This window comes from Impatiens glandulifera, chromosome 9, assembly GCF_907164915.1.
Source record: "Impatiens glandulifera chromosome 9, dImpGla2.1, whole genome shotgun sequence".
Classification (NCBI taxonomy): domain Eukaryota; kingdom Viridiplantae; phylum Streptophyta; class Magnoliopsida; order Ericales; family Balsaminaceae; genus Impatiens; species Impatiens glandulifera.
In genome coordinates, this window is record NC_061870.1 from 15,627,153 (window position 1) to 15,633,412 (window position 6,260).

The 6,260-nt window shown below is 32.4% G+C and overlaps 2 long non-coding RNA genes across 2 annotated transcripts; one reads left to right on the forward strand and one right to left on the reverse strand.

Annotated features, from left to right (window-relative positions):
* The first annotated feature begins 865 nt into the window (after positions 1-865).
* Positions 866-2,463, forward strand: LOC124913720. The gene is made up of 3 exons (XR_007096767.1): positions 866-929; positions 2,078-2,144; positions 2,238-2,463. It is a non-coding gene; the product is annotated as an uncharacterized LOC124913720 (long non-coding RNA).
* Positions 2,464-5,585: 3,122 nt separating this feature from the next.
* LOC124916808 lies at positions 5,586-6,036 on the reverse strand. The gene is made up of 2 exons (XR_007096914.1): positions 5,791-6,036; positions 5,586-5,674 (listed from the first exon to the last, which is right to left on the reverse strand). It is a non-coding gene; the product is annotated as an uncharacterized LOC124916808 (long non-coding RNA).
* Positions 6,037-6,260: the final 224 nt, after the last annotated feature.

Below are 6,260 nucleotides of genomic sequence, written 5' to 3' on the forward strand. Positions count from 1 at the left end.
ATATTTGTTTGTGTTTCTCATTTTTTTTTTTTCTTCTTTATGATTTTTTATATATATATTTAATATAATTTAAAATAATTGTGTTGAATTGAATTTTGACAAGATTTTAATTTATTTTTTGCCCAACATAAAATAAAATATAATTAACAAAATAATTTATCTCCTTTAAAAAAAAAAAATCGATGCTGAGTATTTGATGAAATACTTGAAATAAATTAAAAGACAGTTTTTCATCTAATTTTGAATCCGCCTCCATCAAGAGAGTTCGACTTTAGGGTTTCAAGTTCTACAGCTATTCTCAATGGATGAACACGTTTCTCTATGGATCATCGACTTTCTTCTTCGACAACCGCTCCACGATTGGGTTATCGACAAGCTTTTAAGCGTTCTCCCTCTCTCTATTCACGATTCGAGCTTAAAGAAGGCGATGCTTGTTCGAAAAATCGTCTCCGAGATATCCAAAGGTATGGCTTCAGAGGAAATGCTTCTTCTTATGGAACACATTGAGGAGTTGGATTACCAGGCGGGTGTTACAGCTTCTGAAGCCATGAAGGCGGCGTATTGTGATGTGGCGGTGGACTGCACAGTTAGGCTGCTCGAGGAGAGTCAGGTCAGGGAAGCGAAATACTACAATGCGGTGGAGAGAATCTGGAGGGGAAGGGTTCTGAAGATGGAAATGGCGGGTAATGTCGGGCTGGTTTCTGACGAGCTACTAAGTTGGAGAGATGATATTGAGGCTTCTTTATGGAATACTAGTGTCGATGAAGATCTGTTGAAGAAGTGGAGAGGCTGTGAAACTCTGAAATCTGTTAGAGTTTATGTCGAAGAAGCGTGGGAAGCTATGGGACCTTCATTTCTTGAGCAGATTAATCAAGTGTTGAAATTCGATCAAGATCTTAATTCTGTTGAAGTTCAAAGTAGTAGTGCAGGTAAAACAATTCTCTTATCATTTGTTTTAATCTTGAATTGAAATGATTCTCTTGGAAATTTTCATGGTTTGATGGAGAAATGCCATTTTCCTTGAACTGGTATTAGATGCTTCAAGTGTTCCTTACAAAGTTTATTCCTGTTGTTTAAGTGGTTTGCATTCTTATTCATTCTTATCACTTATCAAATCTTTTAGCATTATACATATATATTTACAGCATTAGAACACCTAGTTTGTTTTATTTTCACCATGGACCACTTTTTAAATTTGTTTCCCAATGGATATAGAAACATAAAATTCTAAATATGTTCTGACTAAGTGTGTAGTTTAACAAAACTTAAAAGTTAAGAATACTGAATTTTAAGTGTCAAATGTGTTAATAAATGTGGAAAAAACCATATGAAAAGTATCTAAATTTAAAATATTTGCTAAATGATACAAGGGGAAAGGGTTTAGAGTTAACTTCTTGTGGTGGAAGTGAACGGTTAGGATAAGTGGCGGGAATAAAGAAGCGGTTATTAATAGAGTAGGATAAATAGAATGTTAGTTGTCAAGTGTAGTAATGAAATGAATTAGTTGAATACTCTTGTTTATAGTATTTTATTAATAACCACCTCTTTATACCCGCCACTTATCATAACCGTTCACTTTCATTTAGGACATTAACCCTAAAATCTTTTCCATTATATGAATATGTAAGTTGATTTGATAAAATGTGGATTTAGTGTGGGAGAATTATTTATAAAAGCTATTTTAGCCTTATAATGACTTAATTTGATTGAATTTTATGGTTAAAATTGTATTTTGGACGTTCTTACTAATATTACTGAGTTAGTTTTACTAAATTAAACCATAGTTTTTTTGCTTAATTATTTTAACATGAGTTGCATATTATTTATCAAATGAACTTTAATTCAAATAAGCACTAAATTATTTAGATTAAGTGATAAGTTGCCTGTCTAGTTTTCAAAGTCTATCTATCTGGATGGAGAAATTTGTAAAATAAAAGTGTTTCCAAATGTTGCCATAATATGATGGAACTTTTGGGATGTGACACTATTTTTGTATATGCATATTAGAGCACATATCTTAGTAGGAATATGTATCATTGATGTTTTATATGAGTTTGATTCTTCTTCTTGTTTTAAGGTACGGTAAAGGTAATTGGAAGTTCATTTTGAATGTGTATGGAGATATTTTGGTTGAGAGAACTGAGGTGAGATTGTTGTTATGCCGTTTTGGTTGAATGACTTTAATTTTAATATCTTATGTTGCAAGTTAGATAAACAAGTTTTCTTTATTGTTTTAGGTTGATTTGAAGGATAAATGGAGAAACATGACAACACGTGGCTTATGTTTTATTTTGGGAAAACACGTGGCTTATGTTTTATTTTGGGAAAACACGTGGCTTATGTTTTATTTTGGGAAAACACGTGGCTTATGTTTTATTTTGGGAAAACAAGTGGCTTATGTTTTATTTTGCGAAAACAAGTGACTTATGTTTTATTTTGGGAAAACACGTGGCTTATGTTACCCGAAGCACTTAAGTAAACTCTGTGTGGTGGGAAGTCGTTTTGTGGAAGGCTTTTTGTGAAACAAAGTTGTTCTGTATTTTTTAATACAGGTATATATTTATGTGAAAAACAAGGCATGTTTATTTAGGTGTTTGCTCAAATTTTTTGTGCCAGAATAACCATCAGGGTTAAGAAAAATCAGTCTAATACTAAAATCGTCAAATTGATCACAACTGGGAATCCACATATCAAAGGGAAGTTTGATTTCTATAGAGTTGTTGAAATGTGTTTAAGTTAAAATGAATAAATATACATAATTTGGTTATAACTTATATTTTATATACTTAAGATATTTATAACTGTCAGGTTAAGAAAAACCAGTCAATTGTTTTCACTGAAATCGGTAAGTAGTGACACTCAAATCGATCACATAACTGGGAATTGACAATTCACAAATTGGTTTTCGGAATTCAGCAACTTCCTTTCCCTTTTGAGCTCTATAGAATTTTGAGTGCAAGTTTTTCTTTTGTGAACGTATTCAAATTAAAATTAATAACTATAGATAATTTAGTTAACTTATATTTTATACTTAAAAATATTTATCTTTGTTTTTTGAAGTAAAATTTAAATATAATTGTATTATTTAAAAATATTTTTTTCTAAAAACGAATAAAATTGATATTTCGGTTACACCTCTACTGCAAATAATGAGTATTTTTAAATATATATTTTTGGTTCACAAGACAATGTAAGTTTTTTATGTGATATTATAGCCTTTAAACTTAAAAGACTTCCTCAAGCTATATGTTAGTATAAGTTTAAACTTGAGCTACCTCTTTATACAGGAGATGAAGTGATTGCCTTAAATAAAATGAAATAATAAAAATAATATTATCTATCAAAGTATATACGATGAAAATATATTTGACTATTGATATTGAGAGCTGAGGATGTTAAAATTATTCATTGTGGTCATCTTTGTCAAGGAAATTCAACACAAAACCGCTAACAATTCTTCTGGCTAAAGGGTTTGGGATAGATCGACATAATCGTCCATCAATATATACAACAATACGAGACAACACAAACTTCCCAATTCCCCATCTCCAGACAAATGCCACTTTCTGTTTGCCCGTGTGGATGAAACTGCTTTCTCATTACTCCTCTCGATTTTCGGCTTCAAGGTCATTATCCTGGTTACAACGTTACCTGTCTATTTTCTTAGAGCACGAATAGCAAAATTGACGAACAATGTTCACACAAGGTCAGTATCGTTGGCCCGAATTTCCATTCCTACACCACATTAAGTACACAAAACGAGAATATTATGTAAGCCCTTGGTGATCTAAACTTAAAACGAATATGGTGTTTACAATATTTTTCTTTTGTATACGGGTTCAGACGAGAAACAATTAATAAATTTTTAAATTTGTCTTTAGCTAAATTTAGTTTTCAGAGATTGGGTGGAAACACTTTTGTTTTTCTTTACGTACGAGTAGACGATTCCATATTTAAAAACAATATATATACATATGTTTATGTTTGGCTAAATTTCATTTTCAAACTTTTAAGTATTTGAAGTGTTTCCAGATACAAGAACAAACACAATAAGTTCCAACACAATAAGTTCCAGTGGGCCATTTGGAAATATGTATTCACTTATTGTTTATGTATCTGTATCTTGATATGTTTTCAAATTTGGAAAACTTTTGTTTGTGTCTAGAAACATTTCCAGGTACAAAAACAAAACCAGATACATAAACATTTAGAAATGAAATTTAGTGAAAATACTTTTTTTTTTTTGACTTTTCTTATCTCAAATGTTATACAAAAACATAAATAAATTTATGTGTTTATCTCTGACAGTTATGTTTCAAAATGTTCATGCATTTGGAAACTCTTCCAAATACAAAAAAACAAAAATGTTTCCAAATGGGGTTTTATTATCTCATCCAAATAGGTTTTGGGATCCATAATTTTGTACCGCACTTGTATTCTTACTATACATAGATTTTAACAAAAAGGTTGCGATGTGAGAAAAAGAAACATACACTGTCCCCATGCTGGTGGTGCAGAGGTCTAGAGGCTGCATAAGTATCTCCTTTCAACAATGCCTTGCTTATGAGGAAGCTTTTAACACGGTTCATGATCTCTTCTATAAATAAGTGAACTGTTTGGAGGAAGGTTTTAAAGAGTAACCTGTTGACACTTTGGTGTTACATGAAAAAGAAATTTAGAATCAGAGTTTTGCAACAACAAGCTGACAACTGCAAAAGGTACTAGTAAAAATCGGATGACATGGGTATTACATTAAATTACTAATTCAAGCTGACATTGAAGAAAATAAGTGACATATTTACCTCACCAATTCCAGGACTTCTATCAAGCTTGACTTTTCTATCAGGGCCTCCTTCTATAAGTAGTGCATTACCCAGGACCGACGGTTCCATTGCTAACTTCAATATTCCATGACGGAAACCACTTAACTGAAAAAGGTTAAAATGCTTCGGAATCAAAATTCTCAAAAATCAATCATTATTAAAGTAGTAAACATTTCATGTGATATTAAAAGAATGCTGCAGTTAAAGATACAAAGCTTACCAATCCATTAAAACCATTTGCTTCCGCACCTTTTAAAACAGAGTCTGATATTTCAGTGACAGCTGAGAAAAGTATGTTTGAACGAGCCATTTTCATCTGCACAAAAGTCATATCAATTACCTATGGTAAGACCTGGAAGACTGATCGAACCACTGGAAGGATCAAAAAAGATATCGAGGGAAGAGGATGCCGAGTCATCAAAAATGGAAGCAAAAGCTGGAGGAAGTAAAGGCTTCCTTTGGCAATGTAGACAGCCCTTATTGCATACCTAGTAATTTATAGAAAAGTGCAAGTCATTTTCAAAATCTAAACCTGGACATTATTGAAAGATAAACATGAAGTCTATTAGACACACCATGAATAATGTTGTGCACACTTTATAATCAATTCTTTAGTTGTCAGGAAAGCATGACTAACCGAAACACCATTTAGCTCCACATGCATCTTTTTTATGGAAGGAATCTAGAAGTAGGAGAACCGGCATTAGTACATGACAGAAACTATGCACAGTACCAAGAACTTTGAAATAAGTCAGTACATTAATCACACTATGGACCAATGATCTCAATGTTTCCTGGGTTGAGCTATAACTGGAATATGATGAATCACCTGGGATGAAGTTTGCAATGATCTGTTGTAACATGGGGAAACACTTGTAAGTCACTTCCCATGATGGAGGCATAGTTGAATAAACATTTACTGAACCTTGGCCAGAAAAAGAGAACATATAAAAATTCAAGAAGAAACCTTTATTGGATGTACTTCAAAATGATCAAAGTAATATGGTTGACTCGGACTATTATCGAGGGACTTTCTCCAAAAAGGAACAAGTCTAAGAAGTGTCTCTTCATCGAGGTTCAGATCAAGTGGCTGCAGATATAATAAACATATAAGTGAAGCTGAATATGTATACAAAGAATTCTGGTAACAACATTTAACATTAAAATATAGGATTCGACTTCATGATTTAATTGAAGTCATTGAAATATATTTCCTATTACCTGGAGAACTATTGAAGGATACTTGATTAGTTTGGCATTGGAGTTGGAAGAAGGTAGGATGACCACTATTTGGATCATATTAACATTAAAGTCATAGTGGTCAAACTGATGCCTACGAAGGATTGCTGCATAAGGGGCTCCAATCCTCTTCTGATCCAAACTGAGTGACTGCATATAAGGAAGGTAGATCAGAAAATGGAAATCAAAGATGACCAC